Source organism: Cetorhinus maximus, chromosome 19 (genome assembly GCF_964194155.1).
Source record: "Cetorhinus maximus chromosome 19, sCetMax3.hap1.1, whole genome shotgun sequence".
NCBI lineage: Eukaryota > Metazoa > Chordata > Chondrichthyes > Lamniformes > Cetorhinidae > Cetorhinus > Cetorhinus maximus.
Genome location: NC_135897.1, coordinates 47,077,700 through 47,097,171, shown reverse-complemented (window position 1 = coordinate 47,097,171; position 19,472 = coordinate 47,077,700). Strand labels below are relative to the sequence as shown.

Below are 19,472 nucleotides of genomic sequence, written 5' to 3'. Positions count from 1 at the left end.
TGTCGCAGATGCATCTATCCATGACAGTACAGGTACGAGCGACCACTTCACAGTCCTCAAGAAGAACAAAGTCCCGTTTTAACACTGAGCATAACCTCCATGATGTTGTGTGGCACTACCACCATACTAAATGGGATAGATTCAGAACAGATCTAGCAGCTCAAAATTAGGCATCCATGAGGCAGCAGCAGAATTATATTCCGCCACAATCTGTAACTACACAGCCTGGCATATCCCTTACTCTACCATTACCATCAAGCCAAGGGATCAACCCTGGTTCAATGAAGAGTGCAGGAGGTCATGGCAGGAGCAGCACCAGGTATAGCTAAATATGAGATGTCAACCTGGTGAATCTACACATAGGATGACTTGCATGCCAAACAGCAGAAGCAGTATGCAATAGAGCTAAGTGATCCCAAAACCAACAAATGAGACCTAAGTTCTGCAGTCTTGCCACAATCAATCATAAATGGTGGTGGACAATTAAACAACTAACAGGAGGAAAGCTCCATCAATATTCCCATCTTCAATGATGGGGGAGCCCAGCACATCTGGGCAAAAAAGAGGGATGAAGCATTTGCCACCATCTTCAGCTAGAAGTGCCGAGTGGCTGATCCATTCCAGCCTCTTTCCGAGGTCCCCAGATTCACAGGTGCCAATCTTCAGTTGATTTGATTCACTTCACGTGACATCAAGAAACAGCTGAAGGCACTGGATACTGCAAAGGCTACGACAACATCCTAGCAATAGTACTGAAGATTATTGTGCTCCAGAACTAGCCATGCCCCTGGCCAAGCTGTTCCAGTACCGCTACAACACTGGCATCTACCTAGCAGTGCGGAAAATTGCCCAGGTGGGTCCTGCCCACAAAGGGCAGGACAAATCCAGCCCAGCCAATTACCACCCCAACAGTCTACTCTCGATCATCAGTAAAGTGATGGAAGGTTTAGTCAACAATGATATCATGAGCACTTACACAACAATAACCTGCCACTGATGCTCAGTTTGGGTTCGGCCAAAGCCGCTTGACTCTTAACCTCATTACATCTTGGTCTAAACATAGACAAAAATGCTGAGTGACTGCCCTTGACATTTAGGCAGCATTTGATCGAGAATGGCATTAAGAAGCCCTGGCAAAATTGAAGTCAATGGGAATCAGGGGGAAAACGCTCCATTGGTTGTCATACCTAGCACAAAGGAAGATGGTTGTGGCTGTTGGAGGTCAGTCACCTCAGTCTCAGGACATCACTGCAGGAGTTCCTCAGGGTAGTGTCCTAGGCCCAACCATCTTCAGCTGCTTCATCAATGACCTTCCTTCCATCATAAGGTCAGAATTGGGGGTCTTCACTGATGATTGCACCATGTTTGGTAGCATTTATAACTCCTCAGATATTGATGCAGCTCTTGTCCATATGCAGCAAAACCTTGGTCAACATTCAGGCTTGGGCTGATAAGTGACATTTGCGCCACATAAGCGCCAGGCAAGAACCATCTCCAACAAGATAAATTCTATTTCTCCTTGACATTCAATGGCATTACCACTGCTGAATCACCCAACTATCAACATTCTGGGGTTACCATTGATCAGAAACTGAATTGGACCAACCATATAAATACTGTGGCTACAAGAGCAGGTCCGAGGCTAGGGATTCTGAGGCGAGTAACTCACCTGCTGTCTCCCTACCGCCTATCCACCATCTACAAGGCACAAGTCAAGAGTGTCTGGATAAGTGCAGCTCCATCAACACTCAAGTAGCTCAACACCATCCAAGGCAAAGCAGCCTGCTTGATCAGCATTCTTTTCACTACATTAAACATTCACTTCCTCCACCACTGATGCACAGCAGCAGTAATGTGTACCATCTATAAGCTGCACTGCAGCAATTCATCAATGCTCCTTCGACAGCACCTTCTAAACCCTCGATCTCTAACCACTAGAAGGACAAGGGAAACAGATGCATAGGAACATCACCATCTGCACATTCCCCTCCAGACCACACACCATCCTGACTTGGAACTATATCGAGATTCCTTCACTGTTGTAGAGTCAAAATCCTGGAACTCCCTACCCAGCAGCACCAGATGGACTGCAGTAATTCAAGAAGGCGGCTCACCACCACCTTCTCAAGAGCATTTAGGGATGGGCAACAAATACTGCCCTAGCCAGCAACAACCACATCTCATGAAAGAATAAAAAAACTTAACTGCGAAGGAAATAACTTTAAAATCTTTAGTCTGCTAACTACAGAATCCCTCCAGATTTGCTTGGTTACACGTTCTGTCTAATATTTTTCCAAGTGGAAAAATGATATATACAATCAAAATGATACTCTAAATAATCTGCAAAAATTTGGTTTAACCTCTAACTGAAAATTTCAAATACATAATACATTTTAAAGGACATAAATGTGCGCTGTACACTTTCTTGGATTAAGATCAACTGAAAATACTAAAAAATGTTCAAGGAAAATCAAAAGCATATATTTCAGCTGATACTATGTTCCAGTACAACTGCTGGGTTGCTGCTTGAGTAAGAACAGAAAACTGAATAATATGCAAGGGGACAAAGTTGAACATACAAACAAAGCAAAAAAAAATGCAATAATTAACTGTACATTATTTCTTGATATACCTGCTTTAATAGTGCTGCGATGTTTTAATCAGCATGTGTTGATATGGACAACAGTATGCATCGACAGCCACAGTTATGGGCTGGGATTATCCACAACCTAGCAAGGAGGAGAAGGCAGGATCAGAAGCAGGTGTCACTGGTACCTCCGCTTTGATGCCCTGTTCCCAACAGAGTCTTGAGGCAGTTGGCCAATTAATAGATGTAATGGCCGATCATTCACTATCTGGAGGCCAGCGGTGGGGAGTGGCTGCATCCAGGGTACCATACACAAACTGACAGGATACACTGGCAGTGGTGTTACGGACCAATTGCACATTGATGACTTGATATCCCTTCCTGTTAGTGAAAGTTTCATTTGGTTCTTGTGTTTACATTCATGCTCTTGCCACCCCCTTGTGTGGGAGCCTTGATAGAGCGTGCATTCTAACACATCTCACACCTGAGAGAATCCAATAATGGCACCGGATCCCCTGGCGCTCTCAGACTGACTGTCCAGATCAGCTCAATAGTGTATGCATTGGCTGGCCCTTCTGATGTGCCGCTGATTGGAAGATGCCACACGTCTCCAGTTGCTCCCAGGAATGAACCTGATGCATCAAAATTTAGGACCATAGTGATTTTCACCAGCATTGACATTAAATGACCATGAATGCCACTAGGACTCAGCTCGTTCTTCAACATGGCACAAAGGTGGTCTCTTGGGAAAGGTACAGTTTTCAGCGATACTGTCACTCCAACACCTGCAGGTAACTCATTCTCTGCCTGTAGACCATGACCACAGGGTACCTTTCTCTCCACTCTGGTGCCTGCTTGCAGCCGCCTCTGCGGCCTTCTGCTGCTTCCCCACCCTGAAGATACCCCTGCATGTGGCCCCATTGCCACCCTTAAATACCTGCTGGGGCTCTGGCGCCATCTGGCCCCATGTACTCTTTATAAAATTCAAACAGGCACATAAAATGCCATTCAGCTGAGTCTTTAATCATCTTAACCAGCTCTCAATTGCCAGTTTTGAAGGAGCATGCGCTGTTCACACTCAACTTGCTGCTGGTAAAATATAGACCCTGCATCATGACACTGGAGGTCTGTTCTGATGCCACCCCACATGATTTTACAGCCCCTATGCTTCCAAGGCCATTCGCTATGGAGCTATAAAACCCCAGCTGCACAGAGGAGGGGGTGTGAAAGGGAATTTTTTGAGAATGACCTGATGATGGCAGTTTGGAAATCAAAAGAGACAATATTCAATACAGATAGGGAGCCATTCCTAATGTCAGCTAGGATGTGCATCAGGGAGGGATGGTGGGTGATAAGTGGTTTAGTGGGAATGAAGTCAAGGGAGCAGGAAGAGGGTTTCAAGGATAAGATGAGCTCAGAGAGGGAATGAGGGGACAGAAATTGGAGAGACATATGAATGTGAGGCAAGGGAAGGTGGGATTCTTTAGAGAGGTTGGCTTGGTGGGTGAGCAAGGAGAAAGAGGGGAAACAGCAGAGGCAAGTGAATGGATCGTCCTAATTTCACTGATAAAGAAGTCCTGACTTTCTTCGCACATGTTCGAGGTGAGGCTTGAGGATGCGCATGAGGGGGATTTAAGGGGGTATTTGCTGGTGGATAGAAACAGCACGTTGAGTTTGTCTCTTGCAGATGAAAAGTTACTGACCTGAATCATGAACTCTGTTTCTCTCACCAATGATTCAGCCAGGCCTGCTGAGTATTTCCAGTTTTTTTTTAAATTTCAGATTTCCAGCATCTGCAGTATTTTATTTTTGAACAATTGTGTGGGTTGGAGTATGAAACCATTGTGGTCTGGCGAATTCTATATGGGACTGGCAGTTCATATTGGAGGGAATGGGAGTATTCCTGAGATGTGGGATGAGATCTGAGAGCACTAAGATGGAGCAGTGCCTGAGGCACTTCCAGCAAAGAGGTAGGAACACTCAAAGACAAGCTTGAAGACTGGAATGATTCAAGAGGTTGGATGACAGAAGAACTGAGGACTATGCACAGTCAAAGATGGATTTGGGAGCACTAGGTTAGGGGTGCGGATTCTACAAGCATAGGGGAATGCTATGTGGGATTGAAGTGTGGAACCAGCGGAAACGGCTCACACATGAAGTGGTGTGTGAAAGCACTGGGATAATTTTACTATAGGGCGATTGGTCTGTGGGACCACTGAAGGGGGTGCATGGGGAACTAAGAGGTGATGGTACCTGGAAGCACTGAGAAAGCCTAGTGGTGCTGAGCATATCTTATTTCCCAATGTACATTTGGGGTTGACTGAATCAACATACCAACTAAATTACTAAATCACTCAACAAGGCAATACATGCTTTATATATTACCACCAAAATGAAATAAGAAAGCAGAGCAAATGATAAAAACTTAAGTGGCTGCCTGTATATCTTCATTCTAAAGCAGTAATTTACATTCCTTGTTGATTACTATCTTTAAGTTTCTACAAACCACCATCTGGAAGCAGCACATGAACCCGCATGCTCAGAGTAAGTGAAGCATTAATCCAGCCCCTTAACCCACTAGGTCAAATATCCTAAAGATGCAGAGAAGCATAAATAGGTAACATAAAGTAGTACTGCATCAAGAACTGCATAGTTTTCATTGAAAAGAATACCATTTTCCAACTGAATTTAGCAATATTTTTCTAAGGATTAATTTATACTGCTGAAGAGTTTCTGCTCTGCATCAATGCTGCAAAGACACTGAAGCTCCAAGTTAGGGTCCAGTCTGACTCTGGAGAGAAGTATAGTGAGAATTTTTGGAGGAAGTAGTTTTGCAGTTCTTAGGTGTCATATCACTTCAGCTCAGTGTCAAACTAGCTTTCAAAATGCTCAGCTGGTTCACTGGACTCTCCAAATGCATAAACCTATCTGGAGTTGATTTAAGTGTTGACAGTGTGGATGTTCCTACTTGCATTTAAACATTTCAGAAAGTTCAAAATATGAGTGCAGATTAAGGAAGCCATATGACTCAGCGAACCCATTCTTTCACAGAAACATGCAGTCCCACTTTTAAAGTATTCAAATGCCTCTTAAATATTGTCAGAGATTTTAGCTTTACTACCCTACTCAAGAGACCATTCCAGCCATTAATCATTCTTTGTAAAGGAAGTCTTCCACTACATCAATCCTGAATGTACATTTTACTAGTTTGTATTTATAACCCCTTGTCCCACAGTCTTGGCTTATTTTGAAATAGTGTTCCACATGATTTTGCCCATTGCCACGACCACATAAAAGGTGTTTCCTTAAAGTGGTCCATGAGCTAAGAATGTGTGTGTGTGCAAATGTAGCCCTCTTTTAATTTGAGTGGTTCAATTTAAAAAATAGCCCAGCAAACAAACCTTAGTCTTAAACAAGATAAAGCTTATTACAAAACCTACTGCTGAAAGTTACGTAGGTAAAAGTGACTAAGTTAATATCTAAAATGCAGATATAAAGATTGAAAGCAGATAAGGATAAAAAGATACCTAAAGATGAGATTTCAAATCAGTCTCTGTGGAATATCATTGCGGGCCTGTTGCATGAGTTCCTACTTTCCGAATTGAGGGAGCTGAAACATAAGGTTCAGTTTAGCAGCAGTGATGGCTTCTGCAGTCGACTATTTGGAAAATTGCACTTTCAGGTGCACTCAGCAATTCAGCAGGTTTTTGGGAGAGAGAGGTTTCATATTTCTCACTAGTACTGCGGTTATGACAGTTGCAGATTGCCTGGACTCTTTCAGCAGAATATCAGTTGATCTCTTAATCCCTTCCTGTTTGTCTGTTTGTCCTCCCTTGGCCAAGAAGCCTCTCTGAAGCTGTTTATCAGAGTTGTTCCTGGCGTTCTGCTGCCAAAGTGGCCACAATGAGTTTCTACTTATCCTTGTGGAAATGTGAATTGAACTTCAAATGTCTTCACATGTCTGGATATGTCTATCTGCAATCCACTTGGAACCTTCTAGAGCTTGACCACGTTACAGTTGAATAAGGTCAGGTGACTTTTGGCAGCCATATTTAAAGCTCCATGTGTCCATTTGAAAGGAAGGCTAGCAATGTTTTTACAAAATCTATAATATCACAACTACATATTTGTGACACCATTTAGTATCTTAAATGTCTCTTCTTTCAAGTTGAATAGACCGTGGGCAGTAAGTGTGGTAGTGGGTGGGCGAGAGAACGTTTACCCACCGTCCACAATGACAGCTTTTCACGCTGTATCATCCAAATCCCATCTCATTAATCATTAAAGCAAACACACCATTTTGCTGGCTGGCGGCCTCCGTATCGCCCGCCACGCCATCACCTCACTGCTTCCTCACACCGGGTGCCACACTTAAAGTGCAGCCATGCGCACGCCTCTCAGTGCTTCCAGCCCAGGACTGCTGCACAGAAGACATGGCTCCAAAAGGCAAAAGGACAGCAGCCCTCCGATTCAGTGACGAGTCCCTGGAATGCCTTTGGGCGCCATGCAGTCACGCCGTGATGTCCTCTACCCCTGCTCTGGCCACAGGAGGGGCAGCAACGTCACCAATCCGGTTTGGGAGGTGGTGGCAGCGGTGGTCAGTGCCCTGCAAAAGAGGACAGCCACCAAGTGACGTAAAAGGTTGAATGATCTCCTCTGTTCTGCCAGGTTAAGTTACTCTTCTCATCACTCTCAACTCACACACTCACAAACTCATCATGCATCCACAGGGATCTTACTCGCTGCCAGCTCAAAATGACATCACCATTCACTCTCTCTCACACACCTTCATTGTCCTCATCCCATCCATGGGACCACTCGCCACCCACTACATGCCAGGTATACTTATCATCTGGCCTGGCAGATGTCCTGCTTACAATCTCTCCATCTGCCTTCATGCAAGACAAGCTGGCACACGACAAAAGGGAGAGGTTGACAGACTGGTGGAGGAATGCCTGAAATCAAGGTCTTCATGGCCTTTTAAAATAAAGTCATCCAGCTGGCCGGTGAAGAACTGGACCATTCCGGCGCTGATGGTGAAGTCAGAGGTGTCCAGCCAAGTGACAATCCAGCAGTGCAACATCCATCAGACAACCATGCTGTGAGTGATGTGTCCTGTTCCACAGGCCACTGCCATGCACTAATCATTCCTCCTTGCTTTCGCAGGTACATCTGGGAAACAGCTGAGGGAGTCCATGACCCAGGTCCTCGGCTCAAGCCCTGAAGACATCGCAGGAGAGGACTCTGCTGAAACCCTCATTGAAGTCCCATCGCAGCGCTCACCCACACCCTCCACCAGCGCAGAGACACACACCTGGCTGGTACCAAGCTTTAGAGTAGCCGTGGGGTCACAATCTGGTGAGCACATCGCACTATCTGATCCACAGCAGTCAGCGATAGGAACTTCCCAGTTTTCCGGCATTCGGAGGACTGCTGGAGACCAGAAAACTGCTGAGTCCGAGTCAGATGACGAGTCTCTGGACTCGGTCAAACATCAGTTGCTGGAGCTGCAAAGGCAAGCTCGGGAACATCAGGAAGGGATGTCTGCTGCACTCCTCAGATTGCAAGGCACGATGAAGGAGTCCATCCGCCTTCACTTTGAAGTGATATGGCTGGCATGCCAACGCACCAAGGTCAACACTGGTAGGATGGCGGCCGTCATGGAGACCTTGGTCCAGGACATCGGTTCTGCACTGCTGCGCAGGCTGAACTCCATCGCTGACACCATTGTTGGCCCCCAACAGTGTCAATGAGAGAGGGGTGCCGGGCAGCTTGATCTCACTCCAGCTTCCCCTCCTCCTCAAGGAGTCAGCCAAGGGGCCTCGGGCACTCATAGGGAGGCGAATCAGCAGGTGCACACCCCAGGGCCTTACACCCAGGTGACTCCAGGACTGTCCAGCCCATCCGAATCCTCTCTTCCTATGACCCCAGCAAATCCCGCTTCTTAGGCCAAGGAGGGTGCCACTGTCACACAGCCTGTGCCCTCTCCTGTATGAGCAGCACCACAACCTTGAGGTCCAACAGGTGATCCTCGCAAGCGATGCGCAACATTACTGTGCACTCACCTCCGAGGTCCCCTTGAAGTGCAGCTCGCCAGGTTCATGCCTTATAAATGCTGTTGTGAAACACGTCAGCTTGCAATCGTGCCAACGTGCCCGGATGATCCTGGGTGGGGGGATAATTTCTGGTGAGCAGGGCTTATAATGATATGCAGATGTATTAAAATTACGTCCCCAAAGCGCAGTGGTGGGAAACGCGGCCCACCATTGACGAGCGGAGCAGACATTGTAAACTGGTTTCACAACGTCGTGAAACCAATTTTTGGCCTTCCCGCCATATTGTCCGCTCATGCCCGCCATGACGCCCAACGCCAACGTGCACAGAAATTTGCGCCCTGAGTTTTTCTACCTGCAGTAACTGATACCCATTTTAACTGTCGAAAGAGGAACACAGGATATTTGTGAACTCTCTCCACCACAGGAAAACTGAGGTTTGAATAAATGTTATTAAAGAAGGACAATCTAAATGCACAAGAGCTGGGACTCAATAGGAAGAATTTTCACAAATTAGTAACTAGCAATCAGTATAATTATAAATTTTACTCCTGGTCATGAATGTAAATAAGAACAATAATTTGCGATGCAGAATATTGAGAGATACATGTGTGATTGCTCAGTAGTGTGGGCTTCTAGGATGAGGGACACTGTCTTACATTTTTGTAGTCCATAGAAAACACTTCACATCATTCCTTCAGGTAAGTATACTGTACTTGCTACAGTAATTTGACCTCGCTATTTTTAAACCCACATACCATAGGGATGGCTTCCTTCAGTGACTCAACAGCATTGGACTGGGTTTGGGGCGAGTCTAGTCTCAGGCTTTCTGGTTGCACAACAAAATCAATAGGCAGAATTTAAAGATCGCAGCAGTGGATCCATCCACTGGCCAGAGGGAGGGTGGTAACCCCACCACAGCCATTTCTGGGAGACCCCCTAATGGGATTAATTCCAAATTAGGCAGTCTGCTGCTGGTGTTCCCAGTTCCTGGAGGGGGAATTTCTCATCCCCGAGTGCTGCCGGCTTATCAGAGGTCAGTAGCTTTCCAGTACTGGCAGTGCCACCAGGAGTGGTGGCCACTGCCAGTACTGTAATAGGCTTTACCATGGGTATCATCACTGGAACCTCAGAACACAGGTTAGTGTGGGGGGTGGGGAGGGGTGGGGAGCGGGGGTGGAATCGATTGTTCTGAAGGGCAGTGGGGGGACGGTGTGGGGCGTCTTCTTGTTGGTCCCTCCCTTGCTGCCAATGGGTCCCTCTGTTGAGCACAGGGCATCTGCACCAGGCCGCAGCCATGCCTGCCAGGGTTTACCTAGTGGCTTTCTCTATGGCAGGGCCCTTGCCTGCTGATGGAATACCAGCAGCGGTGGGATGAGGCCTTCAAGTGGCCATATAAGGGCCTCAATTGGCCTCCAGGCAGGAAGGACCCTCCCCACACAGGACTTAATTGAGGGGTGTCAGGAGGGCGACAGGCTCTCCACTTCGAGCTTTCCTGCCCCTTACAGGCCCTCACCCACCTCCCAGCCTGCTCCTTAAATTCTGCCTAATAAACCACTGATTCTTCTATTACTTCCACATGACCAAAGTAAGTAATTACTTAATACTTAGATGTGTCTAAAATCAAAATTTTAAAATTGCCTGCACAAAAAATGTTACATCTGTAAAAAGTTTAATATTTTATTAGAAAGACAGTCTTGTATTCACCCAGTGCCTTTCATGATCCCAGGATGTCCCAAAGCATTTTATAGTCAGTGAATTGCTTTGAAGTGTAGCCACTCATGTAATGCAGAAAATGCAGCTGTTAATTTGTACACAACAAAATCCCACAAACAGAAATGAGATAATGGCCAGATAATCTGTTTTAGGTATTGATTGAGGGTTAAATGTTGGCCAGGGCAGCAAGAGAATTCCCTTCCTCTTGGGTGCATAAGAACAGCCAAAGGCAACAGCAATGAGAGCAAGAATTTCATGGCCTGAATTTTCCGGTTGGCGGGGAGGGGTGGGGGGGGGTGGCGATGAGCGGAAATGGGCACGGGCAGGCGTGGACCCGATCGCCGCCCACGATACCATTTTATGCCAGCAGGCCAATTAAAGCCCACCCAGCATATTTCTCGACTCCCAATGATAATGGGAGGGAACAGGCGGCGGCGGGCGTGCACAGACCACTGGGTCCAATGGCGACCCGGCAGCCTGTTTAAATGAAGGCCTGGCAGCTTTTTCTAGGCTGCTCACAATGGCAAGTGCAAGGCCACAACAGAGGGCTTCTGGTGAGCAGGCCAGGCCGGAGGGTAGGGCGGGGGGGGCCAGTGTGCCCCTCGAGGAGGTGGCAGCACAGCAGGAGGTGCTGGTCCCCAGGATGGAAGGAGGAGGCTCCCCCCACATGACGAAAGGTGCCTGGGAGGTGGTGGCAGAGGTGGTGAGCTCCCGCGACGTGGTGCGGCGCACCTGGATCCAGTGTCACAAGCACTTCAACTACTTGTTGCGCTCTGGCAGGGTGAGAACCATGTTGGCATTGGGTATTTAACCCAGCAGGTCGGCTTTCCCCACTGCTGCCCCCACTCCCCCACAAGTCTGAGTGTAGTGACTGCATTGAATCATTGACGGCATTTGTCCTTCGCTGGGTGGGCCAGCAGATATTGCCCATGCTGAGGTCAGCCTGAGAGGGTGATGAGGAGATGTGTTTTGCCTCCGCAGTATGTGTTACACTGAGTTCCACATGACTGGTGTGGGGGCAACCTGGAGGAGCTGCACCTAGGCTCTGTGTTAGAGCTCCAGGACATGTCCTAGTCAGGGTGATGAAATGGTGGGAGGGGAGCTTCAAGGTGGCGTGGCAACGAACCATCTGCTGCCCTCTGTGCTCCGTGTGCTTGTGCCTCCTTGCTATGGGAGGAAATACCGTTTGGTGCCTAATGTGATGTAAGCAGCATGTGTCCAGAGGGGTGGGGGTGTGGGGAACAGGCGTGTGAGTGTTCGGCAGCAGCGGGGTGAGGAGGCACTGGAGCCCTGCTATGTCCCACTCTGGTTGGGGTGGGCCATACGTGAAGAGAGTCCATGTACAATTTGCACTAATCAATGCTCTTCTCTCATTTTCAGGAGAAGAATGCTCACAACGCGGCAGAGTGTGTGAGGACTGGCAGCGGCCAGGCGCAGTTAGCCATTCTAAGCTGCTTCGAGCAGGAGGCCCTGGATTTGGAGAGGTGCCTCGCGCCCAGGTCCATTGGTGTCGGTGAGGATGGGGTGTCACGGCCAGGTATTAATGCCCAACAGTGAGGTCAGCATTGCCCTCCCAACAGCCATAGCAGTGCTAAATGTTAAATGCTTTAATTTTGCAACATGGCTTGACCATTGGTTATGGAAGGATGAGCGCATAATGATCTGGGGGACAGGGATGGACTTTGTCATTGTCTCCACGCTAAGTGTTCCACTGTCCTTGTTCTTCCTTTCAGCATCAGCGAAGCAGGGCTGGGAGGGGGAGCAGCAGAGGCTCTCTCTCAAACCTGAGGGGCCTGAAGTCTCACCAGCGTCACACCATCTCTGCCAGGCAGGCACCAGCGCAAATACTCGCACCTCGGTGGGAATTAGAACAACAGCTAGTGTCCCGGGGCACAGCGGTGAGGGCACTTTACAGTCGCTGGAGGAGCTGGCAGAGACAGAGAGTGCCCATGGTGCCAGCAGTCGGAGAACTGCAGGGGTCCGGGCACATGCTCAGTCGATGCCTGATGATGTGCCTCTGGAGTCGTCCGCAACACAGCAAATTCAGGGAATGTGGCCAGGTGCGCAAGAGCATCTGGAGGAGATACATGAGGCTATGCTTGGCATGGTCTCCGTGGTGGAGTCGTCTATGCAGACGCTCACCAAAACAATGAGCCTCATGTCCAAGCATCATGCGTCCTCCAATGGAGAGAGTAGCGACTCTCCTGGAGAGCCTACTCCAGGAGACCCATCAGGGCTTCCTGGGGATGCGCTCTGACCAGCAAGCCCTCACATCGGCAATGACCTCAGCTGGTCAGTGCCAGTGTGGGAGATGGTGCGGGCATCAAGTTTCCCAGCTCAGTGCCCATCCATCCACGGTGAGCAGGGAGGTCCGAAGCGACCTTACATTGTCGCAGCAGCTGCCTGTCGTCTCTGCGGGCACCTCTCAGGGCACTCCGGATGAGGGCGGCAGCTCCTCTGTCCCTCTCCCAGTGACCGCATCATCCAATGAGGCTCCGACAACTGGGGAGATGCCAACTGTGGAACTGGCAGCTCCCTCCCAGGCGGGGCCAGCACAGTCTCCAAGGGCCAGAGGACCATCACTAAGGTCATCGAGGCCAACAGGACAGCAGAGTCAGCAGCCTGTCTCAGATGCCACTCCGAGCGATGGGGCAGCACCAAGACATAGCACCCGGAAACGTAAACATAAGGCACCTTAGGCACACCACGGGTTTCTCATTGGTGCTTTTGTGTTGGCCCGAGATGAGGCCCTAATGATTTTATTTGATTTGTAACACTATTGTCTTTTTTTTTGTAATAAGCTGCTTTGTTTGACACATTAAATTCAGATATGTCACCATGGCTGAGGGTGCCTCTTTTCTTCTGCATGTGGATGGTTTCCAAAACTGTAATGAGTGCTTTGTGGGACATTCAGCTTTATTAACAAGGCCCTTAGTTACTGTTGCTAACCTGGCAGATTTTGCACATCGGTGTCAAGCTAACAGCCCAGGCTTGTTCTGGTGGTCCATATGTAGTGTACTAGCTGAAGGTTCATTGGATTAAAGCCTCCTGGGTGACCCTGTCTCCCTGCAGTATGCCTGGGTCAGTGTCTAGCCCCTCAGCATTTCCCTGTGCATGCTCATCCTCGGACTCACTGCTGGACTCATCGTGTGCAGCCGCAGCCACTGCATCAACATCTTCATCATCCACTTGCCCTTTCCAGCGCAAGATTGTGGAGAGTGCAACTTGCAACCACTATCACCGACAACGATCTGGGGAGTACTGGAGCGCGCCCCCTGAGCAGTCCAGGCAACGGAAGCGCATCTTGAGAAGACCGATGGCTCTCTCCACCACAGCCCTTGTGGAGGTGTGGCTCCTATTGTACCGCTGCTCAGCTTCTGTTCTTGGATGGTGGAGAGGTGTCATGAGCCACCTTCTGAGGGGATAGCCCTTGTCACTCAGCAGCCATCCATCAAGCCGGGCTGGAGCACTGAAGAGCCCCGGCACCTGGGAGTGTCTGAGGATGTAGGTGTCATGGGAGCTGCCTCGGTACCTTGCACAGACTTGCAGAATCTGCATCCTGTGATCACACACTATCTGCATGTTCATGGAGTGGAAGCCTTTCCTGTTGACAAAGGCACCGGGCTCACCTGCTAGTGCCTCGATGGCCACATGTGTTCAGTCTATTGCACCCTGGATGTGGGGGAAGCCAGCAATGGCCACAAAGCCTCTGGCTCACTGTGTCTGGCTTGCCTGGTCCCAATGGTAATTGATGAAGGTCAATGCACGCCTGAACAGAGCATCTGTAACCTGCTCCACACAAGTGTGGACAGCTGATTGGGAGACACCACAAAGATCACCCACCAAGCCCTGGAAGGAGCCAAAGGCATAGAAGTTGAGGGCAGTTGTGAACTTCAGAGCCACTGGCATGGGGTGTCCACCCACACAGTTCGCGGAGATCTCAGGCCCAATTATCTGACAGATATAGTTGACTGTCTCCCTTGAGAGACGGAGCCTCCTTCGGCACTGCACTTCCGACATATTGAGGTAGCTGCTTCGCTGTCTGTATACCCTGGCAGCAGGATAGTGGCGTCTTCTGCAGCCCCTTCCGCCTTGGACTTCCTATCGGCCTTGCGCCCCTTGTGCCTGTGCCTCTCCTCCCAAAAGTGGCTCCCCTGGAGGCTGAATGTGTACTCCTGGCCTCCTCCCACTTCTATCCCTCCCTCTCTCCTCAGAGGAGCTGCTTCTAGTGGACAGCTCAGCTCCCATTCCCAGGCTAAGGGAAGGGTTCTTAAAACCTGCAGGCCCGGAAAAGATTCCTCACTGCAGAGTGCTGACCTGAAGGTTAAGAGTCCAGGAAAAGCAGCTGGGATGCGTTCTGAAGTACTGCAGATCACACAGGCAAGTTTGTAAAACTTTCAAAAATAAATACATGTCAGTGCACACTCGCGACCCCAGTGAACCCTCTTCTCCCACCCATGGATGAGGTTTATACAAATGTGTCCTACCCGCCTGCCCGTTACGCCCATGCACCGACCCGAAGATTGCACGGGTGCCAAAAAATCGGCGTCGATTGAAGACTTATGGGCCTTAAGTAGCTCGTTAATTAATGGCGGGCGCGCGTCGGACTTCATCGCGTGCCCGCCCAGCGAAATATCATGATGGCACGCAGTGATGTCGGGATGCTCGCCTGACGTCACCGCGCGTCATTTTACGCGCAGACGTGCGGGGCCTGCCCCCGCACATCAACCGGAAAATTCTGGCCCATGAATTTGGCCGGACAATGCTGCAAAAGACCGAATGATATTGGATATTGCAGTCTGTATGCTCATTTTATAGTTATACCAAATGTACAAAAATTAAACCCTAAAAATTATCAATAGTAACATTATTTGACATAACAAGTATAATTGTTTCACTTTTAACTATAGAAAAAAGTTTCTCACATGCAAAGTTAAGAAAGCTGTATGAAAAAATTGCATCTAATTGTCTGCAGCAATCTTCCACTCCTGCTCTACCATCCCTCCCCCACCAACCATGAATATAAGTCTAAATATTTACTACATTAAGTTTAACAGGACACTGTTGAAGCTAAACAGCAGGCCACCACTATGCACAAGCTATGGTGTTCTTTATGTTAGATTATGGTCAACATCTGTTTCTAATATAACCACAAAATTGTGAAGGAAGATTGAAACTATTGCTAAGTGATTTTGATGTTATGGGAAAGATAATTTTAATATAATTATTTTGCATGAGCTACATCACAAAAGGCATCTGACTGGTGGTTTTTTTGAATTTAAGGTAATGCAAGGTAACTCGGTTCTGTGTGGCACAATTTTGCCCATTCACTTAATCTATCAATGTCTCTTTGGAATTTTATGGGGAGGATTTTCCCCTTGTCGGGTGGGCGGGGCCGGGAGCTGCCACGCAGTAGTCCGCCTGTGATCGGGCCCCATTAATTGGCCAGCCAGCGTGAAATGCGTGCTGAGAAGCTCAGTGCTGCTGGGGTGGGGTAGGGAGGAGCGTGAGTGCTGAAGTGTGCACATGTGTGAGCGCACCGCTCAGTGAAAGCTCCCTGAACTCACAGAGCTACCTCTGGGAACTGAAGATTTTTAACATGAGAAATAAAGATTTTAATAATAAGGAAAACATGTCCCCCACGTGACTCTGTCACATGAACAGGGACATGTGAAATATTAGTTTTAAAAATTTTAATTTTTTTTAAAATCACTGTTCGCAACCTCATCCCGCCCATGGATGAGTTTTCACAAAAAATGCAAAGGCCGCCTGGCCTATTCGCCCGCCCGCCAATTGTATGATTGGACCGGCAGCGAAATAGTCAATTTAATTAATTGATTAAGGGGCTTAATTAATAGCCGGCCGAAACATCGTGCAAGTGCGCGATGATGCCGGGACACTCGCCTGATGTCACTGAGCGCTATTTCACACTCGTGCATGTTAGGCATGCGCCCGCGTGCCAAGCAGAAAATCCTGCATTGCTTACAGCACCATCTATCTTTGTGTCATTGGCAAACTTGGATATGTGGCTTTCTACCCTCTCATTTATGTCAATGATAAATACAGTCAAGGCCCCTACACAGATTTCTGTGTCATCCTGCCAAATAGAATAGCTGCCCATTATCCCTACACTGCCCCCTGCCACTTAGCCAATTTTCTAACCTTTATACTTTGCCTTCAATTCCTTGAGCTTCAACTTTAGCTAACCATCTCTGGGTCAAATGCGTGCTGGAAGTACCCATCACAAAAACCACTGTGATAGTACATTCTGTTCCATTTGGGTTATAGAGCTGTTTGAAAAATGATAAAAACAAATCATGTAAGAACAAGAGAATTTTTTAATTTATGTCATATGTAGTAATTATTTTAATGGTAAGGAATTAGCCTTCTGTTTTTAAATTCTGTCTTCAGTTGGACTTTAATAAACTGGGATGGCCTTTTGATGAAGTCATAAGGTGTTCCAGGAATGACTCAAAAATACCATGTGCTATCCAGAATCTTAGTTTAAATGTACAAACCTCTGTGCTCTTTGCTGCAATATTTTAGCTACCAAGCTTGAGTAGACTACGGATTCTGCATGATTGACAAGATAATTGGGTATTTAGTCTCTCCAAATAGCCATACTGATCACAGGAACAGCACCTATTTACCATAAGTCTTAGTTTCCTGTCCATCAACCAAATTTTTAAATCCATGCTGCTTTATTCCCTCCAGCACCAGACACGTGAATTTTTTGCAATTAGTTTCCTGAGAGACACCTTGTCAAACACCTTATCTTTTATCTATCCAATTGACTACTTATTTTAAAAAACTCTCCTGGCTGGGTTTCTCTTTCTGAAACAATTTCCTTGTGCTTCTTCCCCTTTAGGGATGATACTCTTTCGAGTTATCAACAGTCACAGATTGAAACTCTTTTGAGTACAATCATGGTTCTTGGTTTCCGGGAGTGGGACATGAACCCACAACCCTCTGATTCAAAGGCGAGGGTGCTAATGGGAAGTCATTAAGCGCCATGTTAATGAGGCGCAGCTGCCTGCTGCTGTTCCCAGATGGACACAAGGCTCACTTTGCTGCATCCCGGGAGCTAAAATCAAGCTCTGCCTCAGACTTTCATCAGTAGTTTAAGGTATGTGGCAACAGGGCCTGGAGATTTATCCATCTCAAGTTTCACTAATTTCTCTTCTGAATCAATTCCATTTTTGGAGTTTTTTCCATCAGTGTTCCATATCTTCCTTTAGTACTGCTCCCTTACTACTTCTACTATAATTTATGATAACTGATATGAAGTAGTTAATACGTCCGCCATTCCAAAACTAGATTTTGGGCAGAATATTGCACTCGGCATGTGGGTGCGCATCCAACACGCCTGTGCGTAAAATGGTGCGGGATGACGTCGGGTGTGTGTCCCGACATCATCGTGCAGTCTCGCGATATTTCATTCGGTGGGCGCACGCCGGAGTCAGCTGTGCACCCACCGATAATTAAAAGGCCTATTAAGGCCATTAACAATCTAATTTAATTCAATTCAAATTTACGCTGCCTGTCCAACCTCAGAGTTGGCGGGCAGGCGAAAAGGCCAAGTGGCCTTTACATTTTTTAGGAAACCTCATCCACGGGCAGGATGAGGTTTCCTAAAGCAAATAAACATGAAATAAAAAAATGTCTTTTTAAAATTAAAAAACTGTCCCAGCTCATGTGACAGAGTTCATTATTTTTTGTAAACAGCGCTTCAATCTTCCTGAGGCAGCTCCATGCCCCAGGGAGATTGAAGCACTCTTTCACGCGCATGCGCAAACTGCATGCTAGGCCCAGCTCTCCCTCCTGCCCCCATCCGCACAGGCAGCGCTCAGCGCTGCTGCTCGCGATCCACGCTGGGCGGCCCTTAATTGGCCCGCCTGTGTGAAATCGCGGTGTGGAGCCGATTGCGGGCGGCAGTCGGCTTCCTGACCGCCACCACCCGCCCCTGCCGACCACCCCCACCAAGGGCAAAACCCTGCCCTTTCTCATTCCTGTGCCATATGCTCTCTCTCTCTTTGCAGCTGCTCTATTATTTGCAAAATGCTTTCAAAAACTCTATTCCATTTTGTATGATCTGCTTGATGTGTCAGGTTCATTTTTAAATTCCCTAACGCTTTGCAGATTGCACATGATTTTGTTTGGTACAATGAGCCTCGTTTTACCAGTTCCTTTAATTTTTGTTTGCTGTGTTTTAATTTCTTTATTAATTTTTCACATGCTATTGTTTAAATCAGAGCTGATTCAAAAATTACGATTAAAATTTAGACATTTATTTAATGCTAACTGAAAGCACATTGTATTTGTAGGGAGTGAACAGAGAATTAATTGAGCTCTGCTTAACTCACTTTTTTTAAACACTGGGCAGGATTTTCCAGTCCTGCTAGTGATGGGCATCATCACGGGTGGAACAGGAAAATTTGGAGACTGGCCAAAAGTGAACTGACTTTTGGCCGCTCTCCAAATTTTCCCATCCCACCCTCGACGATGTGCACCATTGGCGGGACTGGAAAACTCCACCCATTCGTTAATTTAAGAAATCTGAGTTCTTCATTCCCCTCCTCCTAAAATGGAGATAAGTTGCACCTAAGATTGAATTCTTTCTTGTTCGTTTTAAATTAATAATCACAAAATAAAATCAACACTGCAGCATCATTACTGAAAACATCTTAAAACTATTGGGTTGGTTTCCAAACGTATGTTAAATCTAGATGGTGATGAAAGTATAATAATTTTCATAATATTTTTCTGGTTTATTGTGAAGAAGGTTTATGGGGGTAAGTATAGTTGGGTTTGTCAGTGTGATTTAGTTACATTTGGAGTCAAGTAGACTACAAGCTTGAAATCATCAAAAGAAGATAGGTGCTTGACATGCTAATGAGTAAACATGGATGCTGGCTTAGCATGTAAGGTGTGAAGGGATTGTTGGATTTCAAAGGGATCCTAGTCTGTTCACGACTATCCAGATAAGCAAGGATAAGGAGTGTGTTTATTCCTCCAAAGGTTACTGACAATGTTGGCAGCATGAAAGTTTTTATATTATGAGGAAGATACAGGTTCAAAGACGTATGGAACAATAGAATTTACATATTAAAAAGAGA

General features: G+C 47.2%; 1 protein-coding gene across 3 annotated transcripts in view; it reads right to left on the bottom strand.

Moving 5' to 3' along the window:
• The window catches only part of veph1 (ventricular zone expressed PH domain-containing 1), a 276,124-nt gene that overhangs the window by 152,373 nt on the left and 104,279 nt on the right, over positions 1-19,472 (bottom strand). The gene's annotated exons all lie outside the window — the stretch shown is intronic.